The sequence below is a fragment of the Rhipicephalus microplus genome, chromosome 3 (assembly GCF_043290135.1).
Source record: "Rhipicephalus microplus isolate Deutch F79 chromosome 3, USDA_Rmic, whole genome shotgun sequence".
Classification (NCBI taxonomy): Eukaryota; Metazoa; Arthropoda; class Arachnida; order Ixodida; family Ixodidae; genus Rhipicephalus; species Rhipicephalus microplus.
Window position 1 is genome coordinate 254,535,127 of NC_134702.1, and position 10,341 is coordinate 254,545,467.

Genomic DNA, 10,341 nt, shown 5'->3' on the forward strand with positions numbered 1-10,341 from the left:
GTCATATTCTTGAAGCCGAAGAGCCCAACGGGCAAGACGACCCGATGGGTCCTTAAGCGAAGATAACCAGCATAATGCGTGGTGGTCCGTTACTACATCAAACGCATGGCCATAAAGGTATGGGCGGAACTTGACAAGCGCCCAAACGATCGCCAAGCATTCCTTCTCGGTGACGCTGTAGTTTGATTCAGCCTTGGTAAGAGTTCTGCTGGCGTAGGCGACGACATACTCAGCGAATCCAGGCTTGCGTTGCGCGAGAACCGCACCGAGGCCGACACCACTGGCGTCGGTGTGGACCTCAGTTGCTGCCGTAGGATCGAAGTGACGCAGTATTGGTGGCGAAGTGAGGAGACGACGAAGGGTACAGAAGGCTTGGTCACACTCAGAAGACCATGACGAAATATCAGTGGTGCTGCCTATAAGTTTGGTCAAAGGCGCAATGATAGAGGCGAAGTTGCGCACGAACCGGCGAAAGTAGGAGCATAACCCCACGAAGCTCCGTAACTGCTTCATAGTCGTTGGTTTGGGGAAGTCGGCGACAGCACGTAACTTAGCCGGGTCTGGAAGTATACCGTCCTTTGATACGACGTGCCCGAGAATCGTAAGTTGCCGAGCAGCGAAGTGACACTTCTTGAAGTTGAGTTGGAGCTGAGCATTCTTCAGGCACGTGAGGACGTGTTTGAAGCGCTCGAGATGTGTTCCGAAGTCTGGTGCAAAGACGACTATATCGTCGAGATAGCAGAGACAGATTTGCCATTTCAAACCCCGAAGAACCGAGTCCATCATGCGCTCGAAGGTGGCAGGCGCATTGCAGAGGCCGAAGGGCATGACATTAAGCTCATACAGACCATCCGGTGTCACGAAGGCTGTTTTTGGTCGATCGGAATCTGCAAGGGGGACCTGCCAGTACCCTGAGCGCAAATCTAATGATGAAAAAACTCGGCACCTTGTAAAGTATCAAGGGCATCGTCAATCCTGGGTAAAGGATACACGTCTCTTCGAGTGATCTTATTTAGGCGCCGGTAATCCACGCAGAAGCGAACGGAACCATCCTTTTTTTTTAACGAGCACTACAGGTGAGGCCCATGGATTTTGTGAAGGTTGAATGACGCCACGTTGCAGCATATCGTTCACCTGTTCGGTAATAACTTGGCGTTCTGCAGCAGAAACACGATATGGTCGCTGTCGTAGTGGCGCATGGGAGCCGGTATCGATGTAATGTAGAGTGGTAGAAGTGCAGCCAAGTGAAGGTTGAACAACATCGAAAGATTCGCGGTACTGGTACAGCAGTTGGAGGAGTTCAGATCGTTCAGATGGTGACAGTCCGTCTGCGATCGCCGAATCAAACACTTTTGAAGCCTGTAGATGAGAGTGGTTAAGAGCACTGACGGCGGCGAGGTCACTTTGGGATGATTCTTGCGGCACGGTAAAAATTTGTCCGTTATCAATGGGCTGTACGCATCCAAGAGACTCGCCTTTAAACAGTTTGATGGTATGCGGAAAGGGATTGGTAAGGCAGAGAGCACTGGCTCCATTAGAAATTGAGAGGGCTGAATAAGGGAGCAGAAGTGGTTTCCGACTTAGAAAGAGGCTTGATGGCTCGAAAAATACTACTTCATAACGCATGCCATCGGAGACCACAGGGAGCAAAACAGCTGTTGTCGGTGGAATGTCAGTGTCTTCTTTGACAACTAGCTTGTGCGCGGCTTGATTAGTGTGGTCGTAGGGCTGGTCGAAGAACGGAAGCAGTTCAAGTTCGGAACGGGCACAATCTATAACGGCACGATTACGGGATAGGAAATCCCAGCCAAGTATGATGTCATGAGAGCACGAGGAAAGGACAATAAACTCAACAATGTAGTGGTCCTCCGCAATTTTGAGTCGGGCAGTGCAGGCGGCTATAGGTCGAACAGGTTCTCCATTTGCTGCACATAAAAACATATCAAGCGGCGTGGTCACCTTTCGGAGCTTACGGCAAAGTTTGGCGTCTATAACAGACACAGCGGCACCGGTATCCACAAGAGCGTATGCATGGGCGCCGTCTACACAAACTTCGACGATATTTGACGGCAAGGTGCGAGGTCTTGAAGATTTCGATAGCGCAGTTCTTGCCCCTTGAACTGCGACGGCTAGTTTCCCTCATTTTGAGGGGCTGGTCGTGGACGCATGGGTGACAAGGAGCGTCGATTTGGTGAAGGTGAGCGACGAGACGAAGTTGCTGGATAGTCACGGGAAGACGTGTTTGACTGACGATCCGAACTTTCATAACCAAAAGGTGGTCGGTCCATGTAGTTGCTTCGTGGTCGGACGTCTGTGTAGGCGGGCACGCGACGACGGCAGTATCGGGAGATATGGCCAGGTCCGCCGCACGCAAAACAGATCGGCCGGTTATCGCGCGTTCGCCAGGCATTTGCAGTAAGGGGCGCCGCCCATGCGGCATACGGCTGAGTCGAGGCTGTGGTAGCGAGGGGAGGAGCCCATGCGACGGAAGACTGAGTAGGAGCGGTGACATGCGGCCGTCCATTGAACGGCGAGGGCTGGTGTGGCTGCTGCCTCTTTACTGCGTCAGAATAAGTAAGAGACGCGGCGACAACTTGCTGCTGAAAGGGCACTGGCATAGCCTCGGCAATCTGGTCCTGAAGTGCATGTCGGAGCATGGGAGCTAACGGTGTCGGTGGTTGCTCTTGTTGCTGCTGCGGGAGCTCTTGGCGCTGACAAAACGGCAGAAGGGAAAGCTGACGTGCGACCTACTCACGCACAAAGTCTTTCATTTGTGCTAGAAGGCGGGAGTGGTCAGGTACGACGTCCAGTGCAGCGAGTGGTTGGTTAGGCTGAAATGGACGACGGGTGAGAGCTCGTTGCCGTCGCAATTCCTCGTAGTTCTGGCACAGAGTTACCACTTCAGACACCGTGCCAGGAGACTTCGCCAGGAGCATTTGAAAGACGTCGTCATCAACACCTTTCATAATGTGCTGGATCTTGGCACTTTCGCTCATTGCGGCATTGACGCGCTTGCAGAGATCGAGTATATCTTCGATGTAGGCGGTAAACGTTTCGCCAGGTTCTTGTGCCCGTGAGCGCAGGCGTTGTTCGGCGCGCAACTTCCGCACGGCAGGGCGACCGAAAACCGAGGATATTGCCTGCTTGAAAGTGGCCCAGTTCTCAAACTCGGATTCGTGGTTTGTGTACCACAGTTTCGCCACATTAGCCAAGTAAAAGTTGACGGTGCTCAACTTAGCAGCGTCATCCCAGGTGTTTGGTCCACTGACTTTTTCGTCGGACGACAGCCAGTCCTCGACGTCCTGTGGCGCAATTATGTAAAAGTTCCAAATCCGGACAAAGGTGGTCTCTTCCATTGAGTCGCACGCGATTGGCCCATACAAGCTGTGACGAATGCTGTGACGTTATGAGTGACGTGGACTGGAGTGTCACGTGACTCTTTTTTTTCGGTTTTCGGAGAAAGGCGACGGAACGGTCGGAGAGACTGTCCGAAAGCAACCGGATGGATTGAAATGGCTGCAAAGTGGCCTGGATTGGATTGAAATGGAAAAAATGCGCGACTTTTCGGCACCGGGGCACTTAAACAACACGGCGTTTCCCACTGACACGGTACTTCGCCTTGCCTGTGCGGTAGCTTTAACCGAGCAGAGGTGACGACGCGAGGTAAAAGATGCATTTGAAGAGTTCAGCGAAGAAGAGTTCCGGCAATGTTTTCGTCTGTCCAAACGAACAGTGCGTAGCTTGTGCCACGAACTTGATCCTATCATCGGATGCCAGCGAGCCAGTGGCCTTTCCACAGAGAGAAAGGTGTTGTGCGCGCTGCGATTTTTCGCCACCGGTAGCTTCCAGAAGAGCATTGGTCGCGAGGAACACATCGGTATGTCTCAGTCGGCGGTGAGCAACACCATCCACGAGGTGACGGAGGCGATCATTACCGTGGCTGCTAGAAAAAGGGTGGCGGACTTCCTACTGACAACAGCTGCTAAGGATGAGGCAAAGGTGGAGTTTGTGCTACGCGGTTGCATCCCAGGGGTGCTGGCGTGTGCCGATGGCACGTTGGTCACCATTCGCAAGCCAGAGGGATTCAGACTGGCCGACACGGCGAGCTTCATGTCCAGAAGGGGCTATTATGTCCTAACGTCATGATCGTAAGTACTGTTAGGATCGTTTATTACTCGCCCTTCGGAGCAATTGTTCAGTTGTGACGCCAAAGCTGGAAAAAGTAATAATGCAACGAATGAAAAAGAACCTGCAGGGAATTGGGTGCGAGCTAGATGGTGGCTCGCAAGGCCTCGGTAATAATAAGTGGCAAGTGTTTTGTGCGTGAGCCAGTTGCCGTTTTTGCACTGGCATGCATACGCAATTGAATTGAGCATTTTAGAGGTAATCGGTAATATGGGCAGCAGACGTAGCAGAAGTATATACACGACAGGGAGGTATTTCCAACACGAAAGTGCTTACAATCACAATTGGACGAGCTGGCTTTGGTATTTACGAGTGTTTTTTCCCAAGAGCAACGCGTAGCTTTTCACTTATCGATCATTCAGTGGAAGTCGTAGTTATGTGTACTGCAGTGGTGGGGTCGTTGCCCCCACACTCCCCCCTCCTCAGTGTGCTACACCCTGTGTTTCCCTCTAAGTGAAGCTCCTTGTAACAATGACTGTACTAGTACGCATTGTTTCCTGCATATGCGTAGAAAAAAGGGATTTATTCTGAGTATAAATGCAGTACTATTTTATATCGCTCCTCATCGCAGATGTGCAAAGCATGGCTGCGCATAATTGTCATAGACCCATGATTCCCAGATTCCCAGTGCACGCAGTGGGAACACAACCCACTGCGTGCACGCCTAGCTGCACATCTGCAGCCTGGCGAATATCTGCTTGGTAAGTATTAATGTGTACTATCTGGGCAGAGCACTCAGCTTTTATGCTTACATTGCAGGAGACGCAGGCTATCCCCTCAAGCCATGGCTCCTAATTCCAGTCCTTGGCAGTCAACCGTGCAACACTTCCGAAGGCCGATACAACAAGGAGCACGCATTTATGCACAATGTTGTGTAAAGGTGTATCGCCGTGTTGAAAAGCAAGTTCCGCTGCTTGCAGCACTTTCGAACGATGCTCTACAACCCCGATCGGGCAGCGCAAATCATCTATGCTTGCTTTGCTCTCCACAACATTGCGTTGCATGCAGGCGACTGGACCTTGGACGAGTATGTTGTGGACATGCCACCAGCTGAGGATGACGATGGAGAGCCAAGGGGGAGCCATATGCTCACACCACGCAACGTGCTGCTCAGAGATGGCAGCAGCGCTGTCTTGGACCTTTTTTGAAGTACACAGGAACGGTGAGTTTTCATGTTTTCATATCCCACACATAATTTATTTACACTGATTCTAGTGCATCTAGACATGAAAGGGCGGTGTTTGCCACATTTGAATACACAGAGTACTTACTTGTGCTTCAATATGAAGCAAGGTGGCAATGTCAAAATGCTGCATTTTCTTTAAGTGGCACATGAAATATGCAACAGAAACACCCTTTACCATAATAGCGATCACAGTCACAACAGACTAGATTGGAGCAAGCATATATGAGCGGCACTCTGTGCTGAATGTTGCTATCACAAAATTGTGCGAACAATGCAGCAACGTCTCAAAATTCTTTTCACCAGAACGCATAAAAATCGAGATTTCATTAAAAACATGTTGTATGAACACATGATACATAAGTCCATATCTTGTCATAGTGACTGACTACAAGCATTCAATTGTGCACGCCAGGCTTGACGAGCAATTGTGCTTTTCAAGTTGTGCTGTTTTTTTTTTTGCTCATTGTCCTAAACATTGTGTGAATGTTAAAATAACATTTATTTGAATTCATGACTGCAGTCATGCTGCAATGCTAAAAAATATGCAAATCAAGACGGCAAACAACAGGCGAGTTGTTTTGATAACATACAGCATGAATAATTCCCTCAGCCATCTCGCGGCTCCCAAGCCATACCACGTTCGAAATTTATTCCCGCAAAGAGTCGTTTACAACGAAAACTAGATGAAATCAATCGCTGGCATGTTGCTGTGATGACCATTTTCCTCTGTAAAACTGTGCGAGATGACCACTTACTAGCTTAGCGCTCCCAAACAAGATGCGAGATGACCACTTACTAGCTTAGCGCTCCCAAACAAGATTCGGAATGTAGTTGTTGCATCTTAGCCTCATTGTGCTGAAATGAAAATATAACAGTGTGATGCAAAAAGATATCACATTACTACACTATGTGGTAATGCTGAATAAAAATCACAGTGAGCTAGAAAACACAGTGGGACAATACAAATATCAAAGAAACATTACCAGAAAATGTCAACTATACACTCGTGGTCTCCGTGTGAATGACTGGACACCTTTGAAATGTGGGTAAAAAACACTGCCACTAGAACAGCTCGAACATACATTGAGAAATGCATATATCGAACATAAAAAATGCTGCACTCCTTATACAAAGTATATGCTAACCTAAATCTAGTATTATGTACTAAATGCAAACAAAAAATGAATAAAATAGAACATGAACAGCAACACGTAAACATATCAAAAACACTAAACCAATTATGAATGATAAAAAGTTGAAAACATGGCCAAAAACAAACTAAACTATGTATATGTCTCCAGAACCGTATAAAATTGAACATGAACAGCAGCACCTAAACACATTGAAACCGACAAATCTATAATGAATGATGACAAGAAAAAACATTGAACACATGACGAAATATTAAACTAAACTACGTATCCCTTTCTCGCAGAAAGCCCTCAGCCATGGCCAGTGCCCTCCTGCACCGCTGCCGCTTTCTCCTGTGCCGCTGCCACACGCCGTTCTGCAGGAGCGATGCGGGTGGTTCATTTTTTCATCTCCCGCAGCACCTGCGATGAATCATCATGGTGTAAATGTTTAAGTGAGCTGCCGGTAAACCCTTAACCATCTCGTGGCTGGAAGCTGCTGCTGCTGCCAAGAATTGCAACGGGCACAACAACTTCCCCTCAGTTGAAGATCAACTGGCCTGATGGCATCCTTTGAAAGTGGGAAGCTTTGTGTACAAGCTATGCCCTCCTCGTGTGGACCTACAAACATTTGTTGAAACTGCTCTTTATTAATGTCCTCAAATGCATCTCTCACCATGAAAGAGCCCCAGGGCTAACTAACCTTTTGCCCGGCAGTTTATCATTGCAGATACCCGATACCATGCCCTCAATACAATGCATGGTTCTTGTTTACAGCCCAAGTTGGTTTCAGTCATCATAATAGAACATGGAGAATGCTTATGCCCCTTATGTAAAATGTAAACAAAGGGTCTACTCACCTTGAGCACCTTGTCGCCCTGCTCAAGGTTCCAGTCCTGCACTCAATAAAGCACTAAGTTCTCAGATGCTTGCGTGTTACTGTGTCACTGCCATCTACAGCCGCTTCAGTGGCCTCCACATCCATTTCCACTGCAGCAGTGGGAACATTCGCCTGCTGGAAAGTGTAGTAAGCATGATTTTTTAGAAAGTGGGTATTCGTTACTCTAGCTATTTTGCAACCTTAAGTACTAAACATCTGCGGAAATGTTCTGCAGCTATTCAGTGGTCATTGATGTCATGTATTACCATTTTAGTGCATGCACTTGCCCGCAGTCATTGCGTGTTTTATGATAAATTAATACCCCTTGTACTGCAAGGGCTGCAAACTGAGATTTTAGTTAAACCTACCCACTTTTGATTACTTTCTCGTGCGCTTTATTCCCGTTTAACAAGGTTCCTCTAAAGGCACCCCTTCAGATATCAAACTCTGTCATGGTACCGCTCAGGAACCCGTGATACTGCGGCGGCAGAGTGCTTACCTGTTGATAGGTGAGACCAAAAACGCCACTGAAGCGTGCCATCCCAGTCAACTGTAAAACCTGGCCGGGGAAGCCAGGCAGCCAACCCCATACAGTGCCCCTGAAAATGTACACTAATGTCACAGAACATATTGCCCGTGCCATTCGACGGTCACTTACGTTTGTGCGTCTCTGATGGCGGCGGTGTCACGGCGGGCCTCGCGCACCGGCCTGCGCCACCAAGCCTGTCATTCCTGCGCAGGCACTTCATGGTTCAGCGCGTCGCTGAGCTCTTGCCACAGCCGCCACCGGTCGGTGATGGTGACGCCGTGCCGCAGCTCGATGGCATTCGCCACGAGCTGGGGATGTTCGTCCATAAAGGCGAGCACCAGCGCGCGCTGAGCCTCGGATAACGCCGATGAGCCGCTGCTGCTGTTGACTACTGGTACAGTTGACCTCCGCCACGATTGCGCTCGACTGAGCCAACAACTTCGAAAGTTGCGCTGTTTAGGTTTGTATAGTGGAGGAGATATGAAAACAGTAACTGCTTGAAACGGGGTTGTATTTAGCGCCACCACGTACCGTCCCGCTAAATTTAGCTTTATTTCAAAACAATAACAAGAAAAATACGTTTATATTGTGCCGTATTCCTTAATAAACGTTTGAAAACTTGTGCCAACACAATTTGATGATGATCAATAGTAGTTAAACATTTTTCAACACGTTAAAAACACTTTTCACTTTGCTATACGGTCCCCAAGTCCACGTCAAATTGATGACGCGAGGCTTCATTTCGCTCATTGGCTGTTCACTTCCCTTCATCCTCGCGACCGCTGCGGACCGCCCATTTTTTGACGTCACCGACAGACCGCCTCCGTCCGGATTTGGAATTTTTACATAATTGCGCCACTGGTCTTCGGCACCCGAAAAGATCGGGGGGTCTCGCTGGTGAACCGGGCCGGGGCAAGTAGGAGCCGCGAGAGGTGCTGTCTGTTGGGCAGCGTCAACTTGCATGGTCGACGGCAGGGTGCGGGATCGGAGTTCCAGGGTGTAGGTGATGCAGTTACCCAGCACGATCCACCAAATGTAAAGGGGGTTTATTGAAGGACTCAGCAAGCGTGTGGTAGCTCTAAAGGAAGGCAGGCGAACCCAGATGACGGTGCTTGATCGCCGATCTCGTGCCTTTTTCTTGTGCTGATGATAGCTGACCTGATGGTATCAACGTCTTTCTTATTCACTACAGGTAGAACAACGTCCCAGTTTTTGTGGTCTGGTTGAATATAGGCGGCGATCATGTCAGCAAGAGTGCGGTGGAATCGCTCAGTGAGGCCGTTAGTCTGGGGATGATAACAAGAGGCAGTCTTGTGAGTTGTGCCGGAGGCGTGAAGAAGTTCGTTCACTAGTTGTGAAAGGAAGGCCCTTCCACGGTTACTGAGCAACACACGTGGAGCACCATGACGCAGTATAATCGCTCGGAGGATGAAATCGGCAATCTCAGAAGCTGAACCAGTAGTAACGGATGCCGTCTCGGCGTAGCGCGTCAAATGGTCAACGGCTGTTACTATCCACCGGTTTCCTGCAGCACTGACTGGGAGGGGGTCATAAAGATCGACGCCTACAACTTCGAATGGTGTGGCTGGGCATGGAAGAGGCTGTAGTGTACCGGCGGGAGCAGATGTTGGTAGTTTTCTACATTGGCAGGTATTGCAGGAGCCGACGTACCGAGCTACACTAGTGGTAATGCCTGGCCAATAAAACCGACTTCGAAGGCGATCGTACGTTTTATGGTAACCAAGGTGACCAGCAGTCGGATGGTCATGAAGCGCTCTGAGGACTTAGGACCGAAGCGATCGGGGTAGAACGGGAACCCAGCGCTGACCGTCAGGATGGTAAATTTTGCGGTACAGCACCGAGCTGTCCAGCTTAAATTGCAAGAGTTGGCGACGAAGCCTTGCATTAGGTGGACGGGAACTGCCAGTGAGGCAGCCTATATTACGTCGACAGTATGGGTCAGCCATATCGAGAAGAAAAATCGTGGGGGTCGTCCGAAGGCAGCTCGTCCATAGAGGCGAGAGAGGAAACCGCCGTAGACGTGGACTCCGAGGGCGTGTTCTGCAAATTGATTGCGAAAACCTCGAGTGCAGTCGCTGGTAGTGGGCAGCGAGAAAGCGCGTCGGCGTCACTATGCTTCCTGCCACACTTGTATACGATCTCAAAATCATATTCTTGGAGGCGTAGTATCCAGCGTCCGAGGCATCCCGATAAGTTCTTGAGTGTCGAAAGCCAACATAAAGCGTGGTGGTCGGTCACAAAGGTGAAATGGCGGCCATGCAGATATGTACGAAATTTCTGTACTGACCAAACGATGGCGAGACACTCCTGCTCGGTGATCATGTAGTTCCTCTCGGCTGCGGAGAGGACGCGGCTGGCGTGTGCAACGACTCGCTCTCGCTAAGAGTTGTCGCGTTGCAGGAGCACGGCT

General features: G+C 49.5%; 2 long non-coding RNA genes across 2 annotated transcripts; one reads left to right on the top strand and one right to left on the bottom strand.

Annotated features, from left to right (window-relative positions):
- The first annotated feature begins 3,596 nt into the window (after nt 1-3,596).
- LOC142804217 (uncharacterized) lies at nt 3,597-7,427 on the top strand. The gene is made up of 2 exons (XR_012894522.1): nt 3,597-5,347; nt 6,807-7,427. It is a non-coding gene; the product is annotated as an uncharacterized LOC142804217 (long non-coding RNA).
- On the bottom strand, nt 5,020-7,918 carry LOC142804218 (uncharacterized). The gene is made up of 2 exons (XR_012894523.1): nt 7,881-7,918; nt 5,020-7,516 (listed from the first exon to the last, which is right to left on the bottom strand). It is a non-coding gene; the product is annotated as an uncharacterized LOC142804218 (long non-coding RNA).
- Between the last annotated feature and the right edge of the window lie 2,423 nt (nt 7,919-10,341).